The sequence below is a fragment of the Chiloscyllium punctatum genome, chromosome 1, assembly GCF_047496795.1.
Source record: "Chiloscyllium punctatum isolate Juve2018m chromosome 1, sChiPun1.3, whole genome shotgun sequence".
NCBI classification, from domain to species: domain Eukaryota; kingdom Metazoa; phylum Chordata; class Chondrichthyes; order Orectolobiformes; family Hemiscylliidae; genus Chiloscyllium; species Chiloscyllium punctatum.
This window is the reverse complement of record NC_092739.1, coordinates 94,636,846-94,664,754: the sequence shown is the minus strand read 5'-3', so window position 1 is coordinate 94,664,754 and position 27,909 is coordinate 94,636,846. Positions and strand designations below refer to the sequence as shown.

At 41.8% G+C, this 27,909-nt stretch overlaps 1 protein-coding gene across 1 annotated transcript in view; it reads right to left on the bottom strand.

Annotated features, from left to right (window-relative positions):
* pde4d (phosphodiesterase 4D, cAMP-specific) overlaps nt 1-27,909 on the bottom strand; it is a 1,329,084-nt gene that overhangs the window by 122,835 nt on the left and 1,178,340 nt on the right. The window lies entirely within an intron of this gene.

The following is a 27,909-nucleotide window of genomic DNA, read 5'->3' as shown; positions in this document are numbered from 1 at the left end:
TGATTCTCCTGGAAGGACCTTAAAGCGTACACAGGTTGGTGTGGACTTGATGGGTCGAAGGGTTGCTTCTGTGCAAATGATATCAATCTCATTCCTATTCAGGTGAAACCAGTTCACTCTGTATAAGCCACAGTCATACAGTCATAAAGTCATACAACATGGAAACAGACCCTTCAGTCCAACCAGTCCGTGCCAATCATAATCCCAAACTAGAGTAGTCCCAGCTGCTTCCACTTGGCCCATATCCCTCTAAATATTTCGCATTCATGTACTTATCCAAATGTTTTTTAAACATTGTAACTGTACCCACAACCACCATTTCCTCTGGAATTTCATTCCACACTGTATTAAAGTTGCCTCTCATGTCTTTTTTAAATCTTTCTCCTCTCACCTTAAAAATATGCTCCCTCGTCTTGAAATCCCCTATCTCTACCGTATCTACACCTGTCATGATTTCAAAAACCTCTATTATGTCACCCCTCGAGTGTCAGTGCTCCAGTGAAAAATGAAAAATATCTCAGCCTATTGAGCCCCTCCTCATTAATAAAATTTTCCATTCCTGGCATGAGTGTTTCACCTTATCCTAACTCTAGCTGTAAATTTACTCCCCTTCATTATTAAGATGCTAAGTTGTATGTGGCAATGGTAGGAATATGGAGACTATTACTCAAGGAGGTCTGACTCTTCATTCTGTCTGGCACTTAACAAATTGTTGGAGCTATGCGCAGACAAGGCCCCGGATCCTGACAGACTCTATCGTAGAGGTTTTAAAGAAGTAGCTAGTGAGATGGTTGATGCGTTCAGAAAAGGTTCCTTTATATTGAAAAATAGTGAATGTTAGCTTAACATCTGTTAAAGTGGGACGAGGATGTTAGAAGCTCATATTAAAGAGTGAACATAGTATTCACATCAGATGAACTCACACAAATAGTAATAAATAAGTACAATTAGATTAGATTAGATTAGATTAGATTACTTACAGTGTGGAAACAGGCCCTTCGGCCCAACAAGTCCACACCGACCCGCCGAAGCGTAACCCACCCATACCCCTACATCTACATCTACATCTACCCCTTACCTAACACTACGGGCAATTTAGCATGGCCAATTCACCTGATCTGCACATCTTTGAACTGTGGGAGGAAACCGGAGCACCCGGAGGAAACCCACACAGACACGGGGAGAACGTGCAAACTCCACACAGTAAGTTGCCTGAGGCGGGAAATGAACCCGGGTCTCTGGTGCCGTGAGGCAGCAGTACTAACCACTGTGCCACCGTGCTGCCCAATCTAATAACTATTACAGCGACGTGGCTCTAGAATGACATAGATTGAATATTGAAGGGCATGGGACATTCAGGAAGGACAGGAAGCAAGGGACTGGTGGAGGAATTGCTCTGTTAATGAGGGACTGCACAATAGAGAAGGATAACTGAAGTTCAGGAAACCACAATTTTGGTTTGGGTAGAGTTTGTGTAGAGATAAGAAATTATAAAGGCAGGAAGTCAATGATGGGAATGGTGTCGAGGCACCTGAACAGTAATCTGATGATAGGATATTATTAATATGGTAGAAGGAAGAAACAAGTAAAACGTATCAAAGGAATAAGGAAATAGTCACGGGGATTTTAAGTTATGAAGTGCTAGCCCTAGATGAAGAGTAGGTAGAATGCTTCCAAGACAGTTTCTTAGAACACAGCATTCTGAAGTTAATCAGAAAGCAGACTATAATACATCCTGATATTATGCAAAAAGCTAGGATTAATTATTTATCATATGGAGCAGGCACCCCTAGATAGCAGTGATCATCGCATTTTAAATTCAGTATGATGGAGAAAGGAGTGAGTGCAGGTCAGAAAATTGGACAGTACATTAATAAACATACCAAAGACAAACAAGAAAATTAGGATGTTGCCAGGGTTGGAGGATCTAAGCTACAGGAAGAGGCTGAACAGGCTGGGGCTGTTTTCCCTGGAGTGTCAGAGGCTGAGGGGTGACCTTATAGAGGTTTATAAAATCATGAAGGGCATTGATAGGATAAATAGACAAATATTTCCCTGGGGTGGGGGAGTCCAGAACTAGAGGGCATAGGTTTAGGGTGAGAGGGGAAAGATATAAAAAAAAGACCCAAGTGGCAAAGTTTTCACACAGAGGATGGTGCGTGTATGGAATGAGCTGCCAGAGGAAGTGGTGGAGGCTGGTACAATTGCAACATTTATAAGGCATCTGGATGGGTATATGAACAGGAAGGGTTTGGAGGGATATGGGCCAGGTGTTGGCAGGTGGGACTAGATTGGGATGGGATATCTGGTCGGCAAGGACGGGTTGGACCGAAGGGTCTGTTTCCATGCTGTACATCTCTATGATTCTATGATTAGTAAGGAAGGAAAAAAAATGTACGAGAAAAAGCTTACTAGTGCAAAACACCTAATAAGACTTGCTCAAGATATCTAAATATGAAAGAGTGGATGAAGTGAACGTTTGTTATGCAAAAAATGAATCTGGTGAATTAATAATGCAAAATAAGGAAAAGGCAGAAGAATTGAACAAATAGTTTGCACTGATCGTCACATTATAGGGATATAGGGTATATTCTAGACTTTGATGCAAAGCAGAGAATGGAAGGGAAAAAGGAATGCAAGAAAATGACAATCACTAAGGAAGTACTGAGCAAACCACTGGATATTCAGAAGCATTCGATAAGGTATGACATCAAAGTTTAGTGCAGAAATTAAAAGTTCATGTTGTAGGAGATAATATGTTCTCATGGACAGAAAATTGACTATCAAACAGGAAAGAATGAATAGGAGAAAATGGTCATTTTCTATTTGGCAACATATAATGGATGGTGTGCCACTTGGATCAGTGCTGGGGCTTCAGTTTATTCCAGATTACATAAATAACTGGATGAAGGTACAGAAGGTATGGTTTGGAGATCTGCTGTTAAGAGGCCTTCAGATCAGGAGACCATATACAAGGAATCCAAGTATGGCTTCGCAGAGCCATTAAGACAGCCAAGGACCAATACCGATCCAAACTGGAGACACAGACAGACACCCGGCAACTATGGCAAGGGCTGAATGACATCACAGGTTCTAAAAAGAGATAGTGCAAGATAGCACACGATGACACATCTCTCCCAGATCATTTCAATGCCTTCTATCCCTGCTTTGAGCAGAATTTCGGCGGAGAGGTAACACCTATTCCGACAAGTCTTTACGAACCTATCCCAACAGTCACTGCATCAGAGGTTAGATCAGTTTTCCTTTGAGTGAATCCAAGGAAAGTGATGGGACCAGACGGAGTACAAGGCCGAGCACTCAGAGCAGGCGCAGATCAACTGGCAGGGGTCTTCTCGGACATCTTCACCCTCTCCCTGCAGCAGGCCACTGTCCCTGTCTGTTTCATGAGGGCCAACATCATCCCTGTGCCTAATAGGACTCATGCAGTATGTCTCATGCAGCACTTTGATGTTCATGAGGTATTTTGAAAGGCTGGTCATGGCATTAATCAACTCCAGTCTCTCCACTACTCTTGACCCACTCTAATTTGCCAATTGGATCAACAGATCCATGTCAGATGTCATATCACTTGCTCTTCACTCCTTTCTAGAACATCTTGACACCAAGAACAGCTATGTAAGAATCCTACTCACTGACTACAGTTCAGCCTTCAACACTATTATCCCCACGAGACTGATTACTGAACTTAGCGATCTCGGACTAAGCCCCACTCTCTGCAACTGAATCCTCAGTTTCCTACCCACGAGCCACAATCAGTGAAGATTGGGGACAATATTTCATCCTCACAAACACTCAACGCTGGAGCCCCCCAATGGTGCACACTCAGCCCCCTACTGTACTCACTACATACCCAGGACTGCGTCACCAAATACCAGACTAATGCCATTTATAAGTTCGCTGATGACACCAAATCTCAGATGGCAATGAAACAGACTATAGACAGGAGGTGAAAGACCTGGAAAAATGGTGCACTGAGAACAACCTAGCTCTCAATGCCAGCAAAACCAAGAAACTCATTACTGACTTTCGATGGGATGTTACTCATGCCCCCCTACACATTAACAGCACAGAGGTGGAATGAGTGGAAAGTGTCAAGCACCTGGGAGTGGTCATCCACAACAAGCTTTCTTAGTCTCTTCATGTGGACACACTGGATACAAAGGCCCAACAATGTCTCTTCTTCCTCAGGCAGCTGAGGAAATTTAGCATGACAGTGAATATCCTGGCCAATTTTTGTAGGTGCACCATCGAGAACATTCTGTCTGGATGTAGCATTACTTGGTATGGCAACTGTACCATTCAAGATTGGAGACAGTTACAGAGAGTGGTGAACTTGGCCTGGACAATCATAAAGGCCAACCTCTCATCTATAAAATCCTTCTACCGCTGTCAAGGAAAGGTCGCCAGCATTCTCAAAGATCCATCCCACCCTGATAATGTTTTGCTACAACCTCTACCATCAGGCAGAAGGTACAGAAGCCTGAACACACGCACCACCTGGTATTGCAACAGTTTCTACCCTACTGTCGTTAGAGTACTGAATGGACTCATAAACTCTTAACATTCGCCTGTACCTGTGTTTTTGTTTTTGCTGCTGTTTATCTATTATTTACTATCTATGCTCCTTAACTCTGTGATCTGCCTGTATTGCTCGCAAGACAAAGGTTTTCACTGCCTCGGTACATGTGACAATAGATTCAATTCAATTCAAGATATGCAAGAAATTTAATTCCAAAAAGAGTATGAGAAAATTGAAAAGGATATTCTGTGGATAACGTGTTAGAGTGGGCAAAGATGTGGCAAATGGAATATAATGTAGGAAAATTTGAAAATGTCCATTTTTGGGCAGGAACAATAAAAAAAACATATTTCCTAAACGATGAGAGATTGTAAAACTCTGAGATGCAGAGGGGTCTAAGTGCCAAAGGTTTGAACGCCGGTACAGCTAATAATTAGGAAAACTAATAGAAGGTTATCATTAATTGTCAGGGAAATTAAATACAAATGTAGAGAGGTTAGGCTTCAGTTGTAGAGGCCATTGGTGAGACCACATTTGAAGCAGTACATACAGTACGGCTTCCATTCTTAAGGAAGGATATAAATGTGTTGCAAGCAGTTCAGAGAAGGCTTGCCAGATAAATACTTAGAATGGATATGTTCGCTTATAAGGAAAGGTTGCACGGCCTAAGCTTGTATCCATTAGAATTCAGAGAAATAAGTTGATTTTACTGGAACACACAAGATTCTGAAAGGGTCTTGAGAGAATTGATATTGAAAGGATATTTCTTCTTGTGGGAGAATTTAGAACTATGGGTCACTGTTTCAAAATAAGAGCTGCCAATGTATGTCAGAAATAATAAGTTTCTTTCTCTCAGAGGATCTTGAATCTTTAAAACTCTTGTCCTCAAAAGGTTGTAGAATATTTTTAAGGTGGCAGTAGATTCTTGGTAAGCAAAGTGGTGGAAGATTAATGGGGTCAGGTATAAATGTGGAATAATTAGATCAACCAGGATTTTATTCAATGGTGGAGCAAGTTTGAGGAACCAGGTGGCTTACTCCTACTGCTTATACATATGTTCTACATATGCTTATACATAAATTCTTGAAACCTCCTTCATGGGTTCTCAACTTTATTCTTTTCCAAACTCCAACAAGGACCACAAATTCTAAATGTTCCTCTTAATTCTCGAGGAAACATTTTACAATTGCTCCATATATTCCTTACCCTGACAATCATTACCCACCTTCAATCACAGCAAAGAGTTATTCTTTATTGCTTTCTGCCTCAAAGGTAGCTAGCAATCCAAACTACCATAAGCCATATCTCTTCATTCATTGACCTCAGTTCATTGTGGCATCTTGTCAAAAGACTTTTGAAATATGGATAAATTGCATCTTTACATGTCTTCACTCTCTATTACCTCTTCAAAAAAAAAAAAAAGTCACTCAAACAGGACTTTCCATTTCAAATCCATGCTGATCATTCAATGTTGCATTTTTCATTTCTAGATTTTCTATTTTTCTTTCCTTTGTTTTGGATTCCAATATTTTCCCTACCAACAATACTAAGCTATTGGCAAATAATTTCAGGATAATCTTATATTTGTTTCCTAAATGTAAGTATTAAAATTGACTATTCACTAGTCCTTTAGTTCTACACCTTTTTTTTCCAGCAAATTATTAAATATCAGTAGTAATGCTCCTGCTATCTCTTCCTTAGATTATTTTAAAATGCCATGATGAAATCCATCCAGAAAGTGGTCTTGCCCTCAATGATTTTGATAGGTTTATTTCACATATTCCTATTTTTATTTAAATAAATTTATCAAATTTATCCAATGTCAGGTCCATCTGTTTTATATCTCAGGTAAATACTGAAGTGAAACAGTTATTTAATATTTTATCATTGCCATCCACATTAGGAAACAAATGGCACTCATCCACAGACTCTATCAACAAACACATCGACCCGGACCCAATATACCGGCCACTACAGCGGACCGCTCGAACTGACAACCGGAAGCGGCAGAGACAGGCCACTATAAATGCCGGAGGAAACAGCACAGAAGCGCTTCACAGGAGGCTCCCAAGCACTGAGGATGTCACCTAGACAGGGGACGAAACGTTTGCAAGACAAATTCCCAGCTCGGCGAACAGAACCACAACAACGAGCACCCGAGCTACAAATCTTCTCCCAAACTTTGAATTTTATCATTGCCCTTGGTAATATGATATCTCGTACTTAACACAGATCTATTTCCTTTCCAATCTTCCTTTGTTAATATTGTACAAGTAAAATAAGTGACTTTTTCTTAATTTTTGAAAAACAGTCATGTTGTCAAATCTTTCATTGTATACTAATCAGGACTGATACAAGAATATAAAATTGCGAAGAAAGTAATAATGTATACTGAATGGGGCAAGGGTGCTGCCTGGCTGGCAAGCTAACTTTGATTGGTTGAGGCTCTGCCATGGAGAATACTCAGGGAACTACTCTCCCTAATATGTCCTTTTTTCAAAAAGGCACAATGCCCGGAAATGTTCCCTCTGACAGAAATGGGTAGATCACTATATATGTAGCTTCTAACAAGTAGCTTATCACAGCAAACAATGATCTGACTGGAGTAGCTATCAACATGCAGGACATCTTTGCACTACCCTATTTTATCATCAGGCTTCTATTAATGAGCGAAAGGCTTGGGCCCTTTGTACAAGATTGCCAATAAGGCCAATGTTGTTGTGTGTGGAACTGGAAGGATTAAAGGTTGTCACAAGTTTGAGCAAGTGGTGAGGTTAGCCATTCATGCTGCTACTAATACAATTGCAACACAAATGAAAATTTCCACTAAACACCATAGAGACAAAGAAACGAGCAGCAGGAAAAGCAGATTGTCCCTCTCAATGTCATACTCCTGCTTCCTCCAGATACCCTTGATGCATTTAGAATCTAAACAATTGTCAATTTTTTTCTTCAATACAGTCAATGAATCAAACTCCACAGCCCTCTGTGATAGTGCCTGTGATTCTCCAGGTTGATCACTCTCTAAGTGAAGAAATGTTTCTTCTTCTCAATTCTAAATGGTTTACTTTGTATCTTGAGATTGTTACCCCTGATTTTAGATTCCCAAAATCAGGGACAACTTTCTCCCTGCATCTAATCTGTCCATCCCAGGTAGAATTTTATAAATTTCAATCAGATCCCCTCTCATTCTTTCAAACTCCACTGAATACAGACCCAGGCCTCCTATAATCGTCTGCCATTCCTAGTATCATTCAAGTGAACCTCCACTGCACTCCCATTATGGTAAGGATATTCTCTTTGTATGAGTAGAAAGTGAGGATTGCAGATGCTGGAGATCAGAGTTGAGAGTGTGGTGCTGGAAAAGCACAGCAGGTCTGGCAGCATCAGAGGAGCAGGAGAATCGACGTTTCGGACAAAAGCCCTTCATCAGATCAAAAATGTACACAATACGCCAGGTGTGATCTCACAAAGGCCCTGTAGGACTGCAATAAGACATCCCAGTTCTCAACTTAAATCTCGTTACAATGGTGGCCAATATACCATTTATTTCCTAATCACTGCATGCACCTATTGACTTTCATTGATTAGTTTAGCCAGATGCCTTTGTTTAAGTAGCAATATATTGGAAAATGTGGGTATACAGTGTTCTTCCTTTCACACCAAAATGTATAACTTCACAGCTATCTATCGCATACAGCGCCTGCCATGTGTTTACCTACAACCTTACCTTGTCAGGATTGCTCTGAAGCCTCCTTGTATCCTCTTCACAGCTCACAACTCTGCGTAGCTTTGTGTCATCAGTAAATGTGGAAATATTGCATTCAATTTTCTCATCCAAGTCATATATGTGTTTCTGGAATAACTGGGGCCCAAGCACTAACCTCTGTGGTAAACCATTAGTTACAGCCTGCCACCCAGAAAAAGACCCATTTATTCCCATTCTTTTGTTTCCGGCTTGTCAACAGTTTCTCAATCCGTGCCAATATATTATCCCATATCCAATGTGTGTTAATTCTGCACAACAGTCTCTCATGTGGGACCTTTTTAAAAGCCTTCTTGAAGTCTAAATACACCACATTCATTGGTTCTCCCTTATTTATTCTATAAGTTACTTCCTCAAAAAAACCACCAGTATATTAGTAAAGAATTATTTCCCTTTCATAAGTCCATACTGATTATGCAATCCTGTTAATGTTTTCTACGTGTTCTGATATCAATTCTTGTAACAGACTACTACTACTAATACCCATTATAATGTTGAGCTCACTGGTCTGTAATTCCCCATATTATCTTTTCCCTCCTTTTTTAAACAGCAGTTCATAGAAGAGGAATGAGAGTGCAGTAGGAACTGGAAGCAGAAGCAAGCAGACACAATTGACTGCAGAGCCAGAAGTTATTGATACTTGGCCGAAGATGTTCAGTATCAAGAATCACCCTCCCTGCTTTTAGAAGGACATTAGCAGAACACTGCACCCAAATGCGCAATCATTGGAATGGTCTTCAGTCAATGACTGGTCAGTTGGAAGAGTTCATTCCTTCTGTCACAATAATAGATGGGTTGCAGTAATGAAACCATGATGCATATTGCAACATCAAGCACATCTTCAGCAGATGTCCCAAGTATCAAGGATGTAATATCAGCCTTCGATTCTGACATGTAACACATTATTTTCTGGAGCACCAGACCATAAAGTCTTGCCACTTCCAATTTATTCTAACAATTAAGGCTTCTCTGTTTTTCTTGGTGCAAGTCATGGACAGAAACTCTGTCAGTACCCAATTCTAACATTGTGCTGTGAATAAAGTCAGTCAATGCTATTCTAACTCCAAGTGTTTGCATGTTTGCACTCCCACCAGTTCACCTCAGAGGTCTGCACATTTGACAGCTAGAACCCTGTACATGCACACACTAATTTTGGAGCTGTAAAAGAGCTCTCCTGAGGTGATGCATGTAGAAGAGAATTTGTACATTTTGGCATTTCTATTGTGGCGATGACTCATCATTAAGACTACCTATAGAGTGGGAAGATGTTGACATCATGGGGAGGCCTTCTGTATCAGATTCATCTTCTTTGTTGAGGCATGAAAAACATTGTTCATTAAACCAACACTGATAAGAACCATGATAAATTGTACAATTACGTGATTATTTTCCCATTTAAAATAGCTCCCATAGTTGGTAGGCACTTCTGACCTCTACTGAAGGGGCAACAAGAGACAAGTTTACTATTAAGACAAGTTAATAGAAAGGGTTCTCTTTTGACTAAATGAGCCCATACCAGTGTGCTTGAAAATGAGAGAATATGAAGAAGGAATTCTCTAAAGGAAAAGAAAAGTAAAAAAAAAACTTCTAAATGCTTTTATGTTACCAATAAATTTCTTCTGAATTGCTTCTTGGTTGTGCCAGTGTTCTACTAATGGACAAGTAAGCACTGTTCATTATCAGCATTAAATTTAGCTGATTGCATTTTCAATGGTACTCTCTTCTAGTCATGGCCATCATTTTGGCTCAGTGGCTTGGTGGCTCAGTGGTTAGCACTGCTGCCTCACAGCACCAAGATCCCAGGTTTGATTCCAGCCTTGGGTGATTGTGTGGAGTTTGCACATTCTCCCCGTGTCTGCGTGGGTTTCCTCCGGGTGCTCCGGTTTCTTCCCAAAGTCCAAAGATGTGCAAGTCAGGTGAATTGGCCATGCTAAATTGTCCACAGTGTTAGGCACATTAGTCAGAGGGGAAATGGGTCTGGGGGGGTTACTCTTCGGAGGGTTGGTGTGGACTGGTTGGGCCGAAGGGCCTATTTCCACACTGTAGGGAATCTAATCTAATCTTTCCCGCACCCTTTTTCACTTATGAAATTTATGTTGTGCTCCTCCTGGATCTACAAGAGTGCATGGCATTGCCATCCATCACTTGTCTTACCTCCCCATCTTCTCCCATCCTCCATTCCCCTCCTCCCACATAGATTCAATGCAGGTCCACAGTTGGTATTTTCTTTAGGACAGGAGTAACTGCATTGGTCACATCTCGGTGATGTAAGATGTCCAATTTTGTTTAGAATCCAAACAAATCTGTGATGGGTGCTGTTTTATGGATTAAACAGGCCTTTGCCATTGTGTTGTCACGACTTTAGGTAATCCCATATAATTAAAATGCAATACCTAACCACTTATCAAGGACAGACTTAAGATATCTAATAACAAAAGGGGACCGGATAAAGAATCACCTCAGGGAGATTAGGAAACTAACACCATTTAGTAGGTCTACTCCCACATCATCACTTTGTTCTATTCATAGAAAAAGACATTTTAAGAATTGGAAAATGCAATAATGCCTTTCAAGCCCACACATTCTAATATATCTCAATCTTCTCTCTTTTCCAGAAACACTTTGTGAAATTATTTAGTTCAAAGCCCAACCCAGATAACTTACAGTAAAAATGTTTTTTTTCGTAAAGCATTTCTGACTGGGATTCATTCTTATTCCTAAATTTTAATCAGTGCCATCTGGTATTCAAATCATTACCACATCAAGCGTGCTTTCTCTAATTTTTAAATAGAAATCAGTTTCTGGAAGTCTGGGGGTGTCTGGTTGGCTGCAGTTGAAGGAGCAGGCGGCAGGACATATTGGGTCTGGGGTGTCAGGTTGGTGTGTGGCTGTCAGGGAGGTGGGGTTTGTGCTGAGTTGCTGCGATTCTGTTTTTAATAGCTGTGCAGGAGTCAAAACAGGTTTTAATTTCTAACTTTACCTGAGAAATTATTCATTGAAGTGACGCTGAACCCTCCAAATTCTCCAACTTTAATGGATTCTTGCAGATACAGAGGAACTTCATGTCAGAAAGTTCAATTCCCTGGTCAACTCCCATGGAGTCAGCTACACGATGCATAACCCTAACACATAATTTCAGTCTGCACTGTACAAATGTCTATCTGGCCTTCTGAATATTCTGCCCACAGAATGCAGATAAAGAGACCGTGTTAATATATAATCAGCAGGGTAGAGAACCACAAGGTTACAAGAGTTATGACCCAAGTAACGATCACAGTGAGAAGGAGGACTTTAATTCTGACTCTTCCTCAGTTTACTGTAAGCATAGTTGATAGATAGCTTACATCAAACAGATTAACTGGCAACTATGTTGCAAGTTGTTCATTTTGATGAATAATCTCATTGACAGAAAATAGCAGACTGTGTGAATGACAAATATTATAACCTGATTTTTATCAATCTGGCCTTATTTGTACATCAATATAAAGATTAGTATTTTTCCCAAATTTAAGATCTCACTAGTTACAAACGTTACGTTCTTTCTTTCCCACATCACAATCTAACTCGATGGAAACGTGGTAACAACATGCGAGTGAGATAAGTTATTCAAGTCACTAAGTTAAACTATTTTCTGTTCATAATGTTGCCAATGCAATGTCAGCTGATTATTGATTTGGAAATGAATCCATTTCTTTAAACTGATTGTGTACTACAATACTATAGAACTGAGCCAAAGACACTGGGTCACATCCCCAAAACAGTCATTCTGCTTCTGACTGTATTGGGTACAAGGAGAAAATGGAAGTGCACTGTTTTCAACATGCCAACATTTGAAGCTTTCTGTTTAAGTCTGATTTCTTAGAAATCAAACCAAACTTACAAAGAAGCTGCAGTGAACTTTCCAAGCAGAAAACAGGAAACAGCTCTTTCCCAAACTGATGTTTAATGCCAAAGTCTTCCTGTTGTCTTTGGTACCTATGACATTTTCCAATGGGTCATGGATAGCCAACGAAAACACAATTCAAACCCACTGATTAACATGGACAATTGAATTTGCTGGGGAATATGAGACTATCAAGAATCTCAAAGGTATGTATCCCACTTTGCATGTTTTTGTTTAGACTATTTACTGAGCTGCACTTAATACGAACAGTGGTGGCTCTGATGATAGGCTGGAAAGCAGGGGGAACTACCTCTTAATGTTCTCTGCTCCAAAGAGAATAAGCTCAATTTCTCTAATCTTTCCTTCTACCTTGAATTCCTCATTCCTGGCATCATTCTAGTAAAACTCCTCTGCACTTTCTCCAGGGTTTGAACATCCTTCCTTGAATAAAATGCCCAGACTGAACACAATGCTCCAAATGTGATCTGACCAATGATTTGTAGAGGTGTAGCATCACTTCCTTGTTTTTATATTATACGCCTCAATCTGCAAACACTCACTTAAATAAAAACCAAAAGAACTGTGGATGCAGAAACAAAAACAGAAATTGTTGGAAAGTCTCAGCAGGTCTGGCAGCATCTGTGGAGAGAAATCAGAGTTAACATTCTGGGTGGAGTAACTCTTCTTCAGAACATCTGAGGAAATTATATGATTGCTTGGACTCTTAATGCATGTGTTTCAAGCAGCCTGTACCACTGAAAATAGCTCGATAATGAGGGGTATAGTTGGAGTTAATGGTAGTTGTCTTTTCCCTGGGGTGGCAAATTTCAACACTAGAGGACACATTGTTAAGGTGAGAGGAGAGAGATTTTAAAAAAGCAGGAGAGACAAACATCTGACACAGAGACTGGTGCCTGTGCGAAATGAACTTACACAGAAATGTTGGATGTGGGTACAATTACGTTTAAAAGACACTTGGATAAGTACAAGAACAGGAAAGTTTTGGATGGGCCAGAAGCAGACAAGTTGGATTAGTTTAATCTGAAGTTTAAAAGAAATTTGGACAGATACATGAATAGGAAAGATTTGGAGGGATATAGGTCAGGAGAAGGTAGTTGGAACCAATTTAGTTTGGGATTATGTTCGGCATGGACTGGCTGGACCAAAGGGTCTGTTTCTGTGCTGTATGAGTCTACAAGGGTCATTTGACCTGAAATGTTAACTCTGATATTTCTCCACAGATGCTACCAGGCCTGCTGACTTTTCTAGCAATTTCTGTTCCTGATTCTATAAGCTCTCTTTCCAACTATTTCACCTTTACAGAATTATGGTATGTGAATCCTGAGGTTCCTCTGCTCCTCTACACCCTACAATATATTGTCTCTCCACATTTCCTCTACCATTACCTCACATTTCTGTGCATTGAATTTCACCTGCCCATTTGGCCAACTTGTCAATGTCCCTCCGAAGTCGCTCAGGAACACCTTCACATTTCACTATTTTCCCTGGCTTAGCGTCATCTGCAAATTGAAGACTTTTCCGTCAACACCCATCTCCAAATTATTATATAAATCTTAAAAACCAATGATCCTAACATCAGTCCCTGGGGAACACCACTTGCAACCCATCTCCAATCTGAGCACTGCCCATCTATACCTACCTCTGATTCCTATCTTTCAGTCAACTGCTAATCCATGCTGCCAAGGACCTATCAACCTCCCAACTATGACAAATTGCTATCTAACCTGCCATGTGGTACTCTTACCAAATGTTTTCTGAAAGTCCAAATTAACAATGACCACAGCACTATCCTTGTCCACTGCATGTGGCTGATCTAGCTACATTTCTGTCTATCACAATCGTACGCTGTAGATAGTGAGAGATTGGACAATAATAATGTTATTAAGTATTAAAAATCAATGACTAAGCACTCGCTTGTAGCAGATAGACATTACCTGACAGTTATATGGTGTAAATACTACCTGCCACTGGTAAGTCCCAACTGAAACTTGTCCAAATTTTACTGCATGTAGAGTTAATTATCAGAGGGGCTGTGAATTCAATGTTTTTTCCAATTGCAGAATGTGGTGTTATTGTCCATCGCTAGCTACCTTTGAAGGGAGCTACGTTCCTGAAGCACTGCAGGTTCACCACAATGCTGTTAAGGAGGGAGTTGCACAATTTTAACACAGAAAAAGTGAAGAAACCATGGTATATTTCTAACTCAGGATGGTAAGTGGCTTGGAGGGGAACTTGTGGATAATGGTGTTCCCATACATCTGCTGCCCTTGTCCTTCTCGATGGAGAAGTCATGGGTTTGAAAAGTGCTGTTATGGAGATAAGAATTAGGAGCAGAAGCAGACTATTCAGACCTTGAAAGATATTCAGCCATTCAATAAGATCATGGCTAATCTGTTGGTGTTCTGAACATAAAATCGTCACCTACAACTGGGCTGAATGATTTATAGTCATAGAGTCATAAAGATATAAAGCATGGAAAGAGACCTTTCACTCCAACTCGTCCGGACTGACCAGATATCCTAAATCAACATAGTCCCACTTGCCAGCATTTGGCCAACATCCCTCTTAACCATTCCTATTCTTGTACCCATCCAGATGCCTTTTACATGCTTTAATTGTACCAGCCGCCACCACTTCCTCTGGCAGCTCATTTCACGCACGTACTAATCTCTGTGTGAAAATATTGCCCCTTCGGCCTCTTTTAAATCTTTCCCCCTCACCTTAAAACTATGCCCTCTAGTTCTGGACTCCCCTACCCCAAGAAAAAGACCTTGTCTTTTAACCCTAGCCATGTCCCTTATTACTTCATTAACCTCTATAAAGTCACCCCTCAGCCTCCGACGCTTCAAGAAAAACAGCCCTCTCTCTATAGCTCAAACCCTCCAACCCTGGCAACATGCTTGTAAATCTTTTCTGAACCCTTTCGTTTCACAACATCCTTCTTATAGCAGGGAGACCAGAATTGAACACAGAATTCCACAAGTTGCCTAACCAATGTCCTGTACAGTTGCAACATTACCTCCCATCTCCTGTACTCAATGCACTAATAAAGGTAAGCGTATCAAACAGCCTCTTCACTATTCTGTCTCCCTGTGACTCCACTTTCAAGGAACTATGCACCTGCACCCCAAGATCTCTTTGTTTGGCAACACTCCCCAGGACCCGACCATTAAGTGTGTAATTCCTGCCCTGATTTGCCTTTCCAAAATGCAGCACCAAACATTCATCTAAATTAAACGTATCTGCCACTCCTCAGCCCAATCTGATTGTGATCCTGTTGTAGTCTGAGATAACCTTCTTCACTTTCCACGACACCACCAATTTTGGTGTCATCTGCAAACTTGCTAAACATTCCTGCTATATCCACATATACTTCTGCATTATAACAATTCTGTTATTTATGATTATTGACTGTGGTTTCTTTCATAAACTGTGGATTTCTCTCCCTAACCCTTTCCACCTCTGCACTTATCTCAATGTCTTAAGAACATCCTTAAACGTACCTCTTCATTCAAGCTCTGGTAACATCTGCTAATGCCCTCTGATTGTGTTGATTGTCCTCCAATTACACTATTGTGAAGTATGTTGGGAAGTATTTTCTCTGTTAAAGGCTCCATATTAATGTGATATGTTGTTCATAGCAATCCTTGATTTTGAGCTTCCTTAACCTGCACATCTTTGGACTGTGGGAGGAAACCGGAGCACCTGGAGGACCCTGCCACCTAATGGCTTCTATGATTTGTATCATGCTTCAACCAGATCTGTTGCTCTGACCTATTTTCAGTCTGAAAGAAAAATGGAAAATACTAGAAATAAGAAGCACAACCATCATCATCCAGAAAGAGAAAAAAACACTACATTATGCTTTCAGACCTACAGCAATGTGACTGACCCTCAAAAGGCCCCTGAAATGGCTTCAGAAGCCACTCAGCTGAATGAAACTGCTATAAAATTGAACACAGGCAGTCCCTGTGTTACATAAGTACAGGTAACGTTTGTATATCAAATCTTCAAAATTACAGCCCTGTATGGGATTGTGATTGGAGGTACAAGTATTTGTAAGTTAGACATGCGTAAATCGGTGACTCTCTGACCAGGAAAGATGCTACAGAGACCATTCTGCATGGATGCAGGCATTGGAACTGACTATGGCTTTACCAGCCCTGTCAACCCTGCAAGCTACTCCTTATTAATGTTTAACTGTCCTACAGATGAGTCAATCAATTGACCATCATTTATGCTCCAGAATCATACTTTGCAGATCATTCCCAAAGAGGTGGCAGCACAGAGGTATCCAATCAGGAGGGAGTAGGCCTGTAGTCCCTAACTTTGAGGTTTAATGGCATTAGGGCAAATATGCACAAGGCATCCTCCTGCTGATTACCATCAATCAGTGCCCCTCCATTTTGAATACTACTTGGAAAAAGTACAGAGGGTAGCAAGGCACAGAATGTATGTAAGGGGGGGATATCGGTGTCAAAAGGTGTGGCACTGCAAAGGCACAGGAGGTCAGGCAGCATCCGAGGAGCAGGAAAGTCGCCACTTCGATCATATGCCCTTCATCAGGAATGTTTGGTGGGGTGGAGATAAATGGGAAGGGATTGGGGCTGCAAGGGAAGGGAGATAGGAATGAGATATATAGATGGAGATGGGGGGTGACGGTGATAGGTTGGAGTGGAGGGTGGAGTGGATAGGTGGGAAGGAAGACTGACAGGTAGGACAGTTCAAGGGGGCAGTGCTGAGTTGGAGTGTTGAATCTGGGAAAAAATGTGGGGGGGGGGGGAGGGGCGATTAGGAAACTGGTGAAATCGGCATTGATCCCGTGTGGTTGGAGGGTTCCAAGATGGAAGATGAGGTGTTCTTCCTCCAGGTGTTGGGTGGCTAGGATTTGGCAATGGAGGAGGTCAAAGACTTGCATGGCCTTGGCAGTGTGGGAGGGGGAGTTGAAGTGGTCAGTGCTGAGGAATGAGATGTGGCTATAGTAGCCGGTCTGCCTTCAGGACGTGGCTGAAGAGCTTCAGGCAGTGGAGACAACCTTGGGGGTGCAGTGAGAGAGAGAGACTCACTGAGATCCTTGTGGAGGGAGGAGGAGAAGAACTTCTTCAAGGTGCACGTCCTTGACATCAGCGTCCATCTCCAAATTGGCTTGGCAACAGTAATACAGTAGCAGTAAAGTTTACTAACTACATGCACTGTAAATACATTGCAGAAATTCATCAGGCCTTTGCAGATAGCACCTTCCAAACCATGACCACAAGTTGACAACATCCGGGACAAAGAATTCGATATGACTGGAACCCCATCCGTCATCTTCAACACCTACTCCCTTCACTACTAAAATACAGTGGCAGGAGTGTGTGGCATCTACAACATATAGTGCAGCAACTCACCAAGGGCCCAATGACACCTTTCAAACCAGGGACTTCTGCTAGCTAGAAGGACCAAGGGCAGCAGATACATACAAACTTCACCTCCAAGCCACACACCTTCCTGACTTGGAATAATATCATTGTTCCTTCAGTGTATCAACATCCTGGGTCTACATTCCTTACAGCACTTTGTGTTTTACCCTACAACATGCAGTGTTTCAAGAAGACAGCTCACCAGCAGCTAATCAATGCCAGTTTGGGATAAATTTAGCCAGTGTACAAATGTGTACAGTGTACAGTTTCCAATATACATTATCCAGTATCTAATATCCAGTAATTAATTATAAAATACTCAATTGGAGGAATTTATCTCAGAGCTTCAGGATACACAGGAACCCTGTTCTTTACAGGTGATTTAGATTCAGAAAGGAATATAATAACTTAAAGACTGTCTAAGATTTTTGATCAATTAATACAATCTCTAACAAAATTAGAAGTGGTACTCAGTTGATGTGTTGTTCTTTCTTGATGTAGGAGCTGGAGGGTCCCATTGAGAGCCACAGGGACCACACCCGCAGCTCGATGAACTTTGGTTCTCTGAATAAAAGGAGCTGGAGTCTGAGCTTCAGGGAGAGGGAGAGTTACCTTGATGCTGTATTCCAGGTTGCCACAGTATGGAGCTTAAATAATTCAAATATGGCCACTGATCAGGGATAGGAGGGTGGGCAACAAGTGAGGCAGGTGGAGGATCCTAAATGCAGCTTTTGACCTGTTCAACAGATATGAGGTATGTGTTCCCTGTGTGGATGAGGGAAGAGCCTGCAGGGAGGCTGGTCAAAATGATCATTGCTCCATGGTCTAGTCAGCCATTCAAGCTTGGAGGGGGAGAGCACAAAGAAAACTGGCTGTTGTGGTATGGGTGTATAATGAGTGGGACAAATAGCTTCCTTTGTGAACGGGATCAGAGTTTTGCATGAACTGTTCCACAGTGAAGGTCATCAAGTCAGCGTACAAGGAGACTCAGGTTGAGACTTTATAAAGCTCTGGTTAGGCCCCATTTGGAGTACTGTGTCCAGTTTTGGTCCCCACACCTCAGGAAGGACATACTGGCACTGGAACGTGTCCAGCGGAGATTCACACGGATGATCCCTGGAATGGTAGGTCTAACATATGAGGAATGGCTGAGGATCCTGGGATTGTATTCATTGGAGTTTAGAAGATTAAAGGGAGACTTAATAGAGACGTACAAGATAATACATGGCTTGGAAAGGGTGGACGGTAGGAAATTGTTTCCGTTAGGTGAGGAGACTAGGACCCGTGGACACAGCCTTAGAATTAGAGGGGGTAAATTCAGAACAGAAATGCGGAGACATTTCTTCAGCCAGAGAGTGGTGGGCCTGTGGAATTCATTGTCGCAGAGTGCAGTGGAGGCCGGGACACTAGATGTCTTCAAGGCAGAGATTGATAGATTCTTGTTGTCTCGGGGAATTAAGGGCTACAGGAAGAATGCGGGTAAGTGGAGTTGAAGTGCCCATTAGCCATGATTGAATGGTGGAGTGGACTCGATGGGCTGAATGGACTTACTTCCGCTCCTATGTCTTATGGTCTTATGGGGGGGTGGGGTTGGGGGAGAATACAGCTGTTGTGGTCGATGTTGGGAAGAGTAGGCAAGGAGGTCCTGTTTGGAGAATATCAGGGAAACAAGACCTTAATGGCTGTAATGTCTGGATTATTTCTTGAGCCATGTGCAAATTGACAAAGAGATAAGAAGATTAGGGAAGTAAGCAGATGGATAAAGGAGTGATATTGAGACAGGAGAGAACTGTACCACTGCAGTGGGCTCCACCTGAACTTATCAGGGACCAGGATTCAAGTGGGAAGAGTCGTCACAGATGTTAAACTATTTCGAGAGAGAGGGGGCGAGAGAGAGAAAGAGAGTGTGCATGTGTCTGTGTGTGTGCAGAAAGGGTCAGGAATCTTACTTCAGGCACAGCAGCTGAGGGGACAACTATGAGAAGAGGGATGGTCATTGCAGGACTGATGGGATTGTACTTAAATGCATGCAATTTATGGCATAAGGTAAATGATCTTGTGGGCATCACAAAGACATGGCTGTAAGGGGATCATGGCTGGGAACTAAATACCTAAGGAGACATGTCTTATCAAAAGGGAGGAAGATAGGCAGAGGGCTCAGGGTAGCCTTGTTAAAAAGAAATGAAATTAAATTGATAGCGAAAAGTGATATCGAATCGGAGTAGAATCTATGTGGATAGATTTAAGAAACTGCAAAGGAACAAAAGACTCAGATGGGAGTTGTGTACAAGCCTTCTAGCAGTAGTCAGAAGGTGGGAAAGAAAATAAATCAGGAGATAGAAAGGACATGTAAGAAAAACAATGCAATAATCATGGAGGACTTCCGCAGAGTGGTTGGCAGCAGATCGTAAGAAAAGGAACTAATGGAATGTCCACACGATAGTTATTTGAAGTAGCTTGAAGTAGAGCGCACAAGAGATTTGGTGATGTGTAATGAGGCAGACTTGATTAGGTGAAGGAACCTGAAAGCGACAGTGACCATAACATGATAGAATTCATCCTGGAGTTTGAGAGGGAGAAGATTGAATCAGATCTAACAGTATTACGATTAGGGAGAATAAAAGTAATGACAAAGCTATGTGGGAGGAGCTGACCAGAGTTGACCAGAAGGAAAACCTAGCAGGGAAGATGGTGAAGCAGCAACACAAGAGTTTCTGAGGGTAATTCCGGAGGCATGGCAGAAATTCATCCTAAGGAAGAGGAAGCATATTAAGGGGAGGATGAGACAACCATGGCTAACAAGGGAAGGAGGGACAGAATAAAACTAATAGAGAAAGCAGACAATGTGGTGAAGATTAGTGGAAAGCTGGAGGATTGGGAAGCCTTCAAAAAGCAGTAGAGGACAAATGAAAAAGCAATTAGCGGGGAAATGAAATATGAAAGTAAGCTAGCTAGTATTATGAAAGAAGACTGCAAAAGTTCTTTCAGATATGTAAAAGTTAAGAAAAGAGTAAAAGTGGACATTGGGTTGTTGGAAAATGAGGCAGAAGTAGTAATAGGGAACAAAGGAATGGCGGAAGAACTGAATATGCACTTTGCATCAATCTTCATGGTAAAAGACACCAGTAGTATGCCATGACTTTGAGAGAGTCAGGGGGCAGAGGTGAGTGTAGTCGCCATCACTGAGGAGAAGGTGCTGGGGAAGCTGAAAGGTCTGAGGGTGGATAAATCACCCAGACCGGATGGTCTACTCCCCAGAGTTCTGAGGAGGAATCCAAGGAGATAGTGGAGTCATCTGTGGTGATCTTTCAGGAACCACTGGAGTCAGGGAGGGTCCCAGAGGACTGGAACATGGCCATTGTAACACAACTGTTTTAAGAAAGGAAGGGAGGCAGTCGATGGGAAATTATAGGCCGGTTATCCTGATCTCAGTTATTGGTAAGATTTTGGAATCCATTATTAAGGATGAAACTGTGCCATTCTCTGAAGACACACAGTCAACTGGGTTGAGTCAGCGTGGCTTCATCAAGGCGAGGTCAGTCTGACAAACCTGTTAGAATTCTTTGAGGAGTGAATGAACAAGTTAGAGAAAGGAGAGCCAATGGACATGATCCATTTGGATTTCTAGAAGGCCTTTGACAAGGTGCCGCACAGGAGGCTGCTATGTAAAAACCTACGGGGTTCAGGGCAAGGTGCTAGCATGGATAACAGATTGGCTGACTGACAGAAAGCAGAGAATGAGGGTAGAGGATGGCAACCAGAGACAAGTGCAGTGTTCAGCCACAGTTATTCAAGTTATACATTATTGATCTGGATGAACGAACTGAGGGCATTGTTGCTAAGTTTGTAGATGACACACTGATCGGTGGAGGGACAGGAAGTGTTCAGGAGGTGGGGAGACTGCAAAAGGACTTGGATAGGTTAGGAGAGTGGGTAAAGAAGAAGCAGTTGGAATTCAGTGTGGGAAAGTGTGAGGTTATGCATTATGAAAAAATAGAAATGAGAAATATTTTCTAAATGGGGAGAAGGCTTGGGAAATCTGAAGCACAGAAGGAGTTTAAGAGTCCTAGTTCAGGATTCCCTTCAGGTTAACATGTAGCTTCGGCATTTCGGAGGGCAATTACAATGTTGACATTCCTTCAGGAGGACGAGAATACAAGACCATACAGGTTCAAGAACAACTTCTTCCCTGCCATTATTAGACTGATGAATGGACTCTCTAACTTCAAAGAATGTTGATCTTGTTACTGTTGACCTTGCTACTGTTGACCTTGCTTTATGCATCTCCTGTGCAGTGTAACCTGTATGTCTTGCTCTGTCTAAGCACCCTATGATCTGTATGTCCTTGTTTACTATGATCAGCCTATACTGCTCGCAAAACAAAGCTTTTCACTGTACTAAGTTACATGTGACTACAATAAATCAAATCAAATTATATTAAGCTGTGTAAGGGTCTGGTGAGACCACATTTGGAATATTGAGAGCAGTTTTGTGCCCTGTATCTGAGAATGGATGTGATGGTGTTGGAGGGGGTTCAGAGGAGGTTTTTCAAGAATGATCCCAGGGAAGAAGGGTTTGTCATGTGAGGACAGGTTAAAGGACTCAGGGTCTGTACTCAATGGAATTTTGAAGGATTTGGTGGAATCTCATTAAAACTTGCAAAATACCGAGAGGCCCTGATATAATAGACATGCAGAGCATGTTTCCACCATAAGGAGAGACTAGGACCCAAGGGCACAGCCTTAGTAAAGGGATGACCCTTTAGAACTGAGATGAGGAGGAATTTCTTCAGCCACAGGTTGATGAATCTGTGGAAATCATTGCTGCAGAACGCTATGGAAGCCAAGTCACTATATGTCTTTGAGACAGAGGTAGCTAGGTTCTTGATTAGTAAGAGGGTCAGTGTTGACACAGAAAAGGCAGTCAAATAGGGGTGAGAAATATATCAGCCATGATTGAATGATAAAGCTGACTCGATGGACCAAATGGCCTAATTCTGCTGTTATATCTTATGATATTATTTCTCCTCTTTGTTTCTGTCTGTCTCCTTTATCATCTACTACTTTACTCCATGCTCTACTATTCTCTTTCTCTTCCTATGAAATAACTGACCCTCATTTTCTCCCTTACCATTTTTCTGCCTTCCTTTCTCCCTGTTGCATCTCTTCCGTCTTTCCAATCCTCCCTCCTGTGTTTCCTCTCTGTGTTTCCTGAAACTATATTTTTCTTTCTCCTCCTTTCATTTCTCTCCCCTCCCTGATCTCCATTTATAGCTTTATGCTATTCAATCTTCCTTGTAATCCTCTCCTTTCCTTCTTCTTCTCCATTCTCTCTTCTTACACTTGCCATTTCCTCCTCTTGTTTTCCCTAATCTTTTTTGTTATCACTACTCTTTCAACTGCCTTTCCCACACTTCTACTTTCTTCCCACATATTTTTCCTTCCAATCTCTCTCTACATTTCTCCATTCCTACTTACCGCAATCAATTTATTGCTTCACTGTTTCCCACCTATTCACCCCTTACGCTGAATTCCTATCGTTTTTTGCCATTCCCCCTCTATTATTCCATTGATTCCTCTTGCCCTCTCCTTTTCTGTGTGAATTAAATTACTAACCTAAATTTTAATCCTGCTTGATTCTGAATTCTATATTTGGTTGTGACTTTAAATACCAAAGATACATGATCTATATTTATCTAGTCCACATCTGGCATGGTTTGACATATTCACTAAAGTACACTTCAATATAATTAGGGTTGAAGGACTTGTATAAATGAATAAATAAATGATAGAAAGTCACGATGGACAAAAAATAACAGTTTGGCACAGCAAACTTTGCACAGACGCCAGTTGGCAATTCCACAGGTTCTTTGCAATAGAAAAATAATGGAACTCTGAAGAAACAGCATACATATGATCAAGGTTTTGAAGACTCTAAATGCAAAATTGCAGCAGACGATTGAGAGAATGCAACTAAAGTTCCACCCACCTCCAAACCAGGTCCTCTCACTGTTCCAGTATTCAGTGATCGCCACTTGTCAAATAATTTCTGGGATATTAATTTTTCAGCAATGATCCCAACACTCCTCTTACCCGTACAATTGACATTTTTCTTTGCTTTTCCTGTGTAACGAACTGGACTATCCAAAGCAAGGCTTTTCCTTCAATGTCAATGTTTAGAACACTGATGAAGCAATGAGCGTTAGATTAACTTCCACACCATATCAAAGATCCATTGCTATTATGATGGTTCAGGGAAGAGATGAAACTAGACTGCCGTCTTTCATAACATGCTCCCACAATCTTTCTGGAAACCAGACAGATTCTCCACCCAGCCCTCTGTAATGTCGGCATTCTATTGTCAGAAATCAGATGCAAGACGAGAAACAAATAGAAACAAAAGAAAATATTAGTCATAGAGATATACAGCACTGAAACAGACCCTTCAGCCCAACTTGTCAATGCCAACCATGTTTCCTAAACTGAACTAGTCTCCATATTGCCTGTGTTTGGCCCATAACCCTGTAAACCTTTCCTGTCTATGTAACTGTCCAAACGTCTTTTTAATGTTGTAATTTTACCTGCCTCGACCACTTCCTTTCGTAGCTCTGGTAGGTTGGGTAGTTACATCCTTTTGAGGATGTAACTCTGAAGATGGACGAGGGAGATCTAGTATCTGGACTTTCAGAAAGCTTTTGATAAAGTCCCACATAGGAGTTTAGTCAGCAAAATTAGGGCACATGGTATTAGGGGCAAAGTACTAACTTGGATTGAAAGTTGGTTGGCTGATAGGAAACAAAGAGTAGTGATAAACGGCTCTATTTCGGAATGGCAGGCAGTGACCAGTGGGGTAACGCAGGGATCGGTATTGGGACCGCAGCTTTTTACAATATATGCTAATGATATAGAAGATGGTATCAGCAATAACATTAGCAAATTTGCTGATAATACTAAGCTGGGTGGCAGGGTGAAATGTGATGAGGATGTTAGGAGATTACAGAGTGACCTGGACAAGTTAGGTGAGTGGTCAGATGTATGGCAGATGTAGTTTAATGTGGATAAATGTATGGTTTTCCACTTTGGTGGCAAGAACAGGGAGGCAGATTACTACCTAAATGGAATCAATTTAGGTAATGGGGCAGTACAGAGAGATCTGGGTGTTCTTGTACACCAGTCAATGAAGGTAAGCATGCAGGTACAGCAGGTAGTGAAGAAGGCTAATAGCATGCTGGCCTTCATAACAAGAGGGATTGAGTATAGAAGCAAAGAGGTTCTTCTGCAGCTGTACAGGGCCCTGGTGAGACCACACCTGAAGTACTGTGTGCAGTTCTGGTCTCCAAATTTGAGGAAAGACATTCTGGCTATTGAGGGAATGCAGCGTAGGTTCACGAGGTCAATTCCTGGAATGGCGGGATTACCTTACACTGAAAGACCCCAGCGACTGGGCTTGTATACTCTTGAGTTTAGAAGACTGAGAGGGGATCTGATTGAGACATATAAGATTATCAAAGGATTGGACACTGTGGAGGCAGGAAACATGTTTCCGCTGATGGGTGAGTGCCGAACCAGAGGCCACAGCTTAAAAATACGGGGTAGACCATTCAGGACAGAGATGAGGAGAAACTTCTTCACCCAGAGAGTGGTGGCTGTGTGGAATGCTCTGCCCCAGAGGGCAGTGGAGGCCCAGTCTCTGGACTCATTTAAGAAAGAGTTGGATAGAGCTCTCAAGGATTGTGGAATCAAGGGTTATGGAAATAAGGCAGGAACAGGATACTGATTAAGGATGATCGGCCATGATCACATTGAATGGTGGTGCAGGCTCGAAGGGCAGAATGGCCTACTCCTGCACCAATTGTCTATTGCCTGTAGCTCATTCCATACATGCAACACCCTCTATGAGTAAAAGTTGCCCTTCACATCCCTTTTAAATTTTCCCCTCTCACCTTAGCCCTATGCCCTATAGTTTGGGACTCCCCTACTCTGGGGAAAATGCCTTGGCTATTCACCTTATGTATGCCCCTCACAATTTCATAAACCTCTAGAAGGTCACCCCTTAATGTCCTATGCTCCAGTGCAAAAAATCCCCAGCCTATCTAGCTTTTCCTTATAACTCAAACCTTCCAAACTCTGTAAGAACTTAGTGAATCTTTTTGTACCCCTTCCAGTTAAATAACATGCTTCCTTTATTAGGGCAACCAGAATTGTACACAGGACTCAAAATGTGGCCTTACCAGTGTCTTGTACCACTATTACATGATGCCCCAACTCCTGTAGTCAGTGCTATGGCCAGTGTATGCCAAACGCCTTCTTCACCATCCTGTCTACCTGTGATGCCACTTTCAAGGAACTGTGTACCTGCACCCCTACGTCTCTCTGCTCAACAACACGCCCCCAGGCCCAACTATTAACTGTGTAAGTCCTGCCCTGGTTTATCTTTCTAAAATGCAACACCTCACAGTAATGTGAATTAAACTCCATTTGCCATTCCTCGGCTCACTGGCCAAGTTGTTCAAGTTCTTACTGTACTCTTTTATAACTTCAGTGTGTACTATAATAACAATGTTGGTGTCAGCCACTCACTTACTATCTATGCCTCCTATATACTCATCCAAATTGTTTTTATAAATGAGGAACAACAGTGGACCAGCACCGATATTTGAGGCATACTGCTGGTCATAGGACTCTAATCTGAACAATAACCCTCTCCTGCAATCCTCTGTCTCCTACAGTCAAGGCAACTTTGAATCTAATTGGCTAGCTCGCCGTGCACCCCATGTGACCTAACCTCACCAACCAGTCTACCATGCGATACCATACGGAAGGCCTTGCTAAAGTCCATGTAGACCACATTTACCACACTGCCCTCCTCTATCTTCTTGGCCACCTCTCCAAAAGAAGTCAAACTTTTGAGACACAATATTCCATGCACAAACCCATGCTAACCATCCCTAATCATTCCAAATACATCCAGTTCCTGTCTCTCAGAATCCCCTCCAGCAACTTACCCACCACTGATGTTAGGCTCATCAGTTTGTAATCCCTGACTTTTCCTTGCAGCCTTTCTTAAATAATGAGTTATTTATTGTCATACATACCGAGAAAGATACAGTGGAAAGTGTTTTGTTGCCACAATCCATTTCCACTTTGAGTTACAAAAATAATTAAAAATTACATAAATAGAGTTTATCTTCTGTATAAGGGATCTTCAAACCACAGCTCCAGGGCTTCTGCAAGGAATCCCAGACCTCAAGAAGTCGCCACTCCAGGCAATGCCCCCGCCACTGCAGACACCCCACAGACACCGCTCCAGCGTCTCCATGACATCAGAAGATGAAGAAAAGAGTGAAGAAAAAGACGAGAAAGGAGAGCAAAAGGATGCAGCCAGCTGAGACTAGGCAGGCTCAAGAGCTTGAACATGACCTACCTGCTGGTGCTGCCACCTAATGGCAAAACATTACCCTCGCGGCTGCCAATGATACAAGGATGGGCCATACAATTTCTTCCCTAGCTTCCAACAATATCCTGGGTTACACTTGATCACATCCGAGATCGACCTTTATGTGTTTTAAGCCCTTCAGCACCTCTTCATCTATAATATGGGATCTTTTTAAGCTGTCACTACTTATTTCCTGAGTTCCCCAGCTTTCATATCTTTCTCCACAGTAAATACAGATGTGGAATATTTATTTACGATCCCACCCATCTCCTGTGGCTCCACACATAGATGTCCTTGATGATCTTTAAGAGGCCTTAATTATTCTTTTGCCTTTAGTATACTTGTAGAATCTCCATGAATTCTCCTTTACCTTATCTGCCAAAGCTTCCTCTTGTGCCCTTTTTGTCCTCCTGATTTCTACCTCAAGTGTACTCTTACACCCATTATACTCCTCAAGGGTTTCAGTTGACCCCAGCTGCCTACAGTTGGCATATGCTTTCTTCTTTTTCTTGATCTCAGCTTCAATATCTCTCATCGAGTTCCCTACTCCTGCTGGTCTTGCCTTTCACTCTAACAGGAACATACCGATCCTGAATTCTCCTTAACTCGCTTTTCAATGGCACCCACTTGCCAGTTCCCAAGGACTATTCTTAAAAAATATGAACCAACATTGTTTTCTGCATTTTATCTTGTTATGAATTCACTAGCTGGTCCAAACTGTGACAATACTCTGGGATGTAATCAAAATTTCAAAAGAACAAATAGCAAGCTCTGTAACTAGTAAGATCACTGGTCAGACCACAGAGATCAACATTACATCTGAGATTTGAGAGGTCCATTCAGAAATTTAATAACAGCAGGG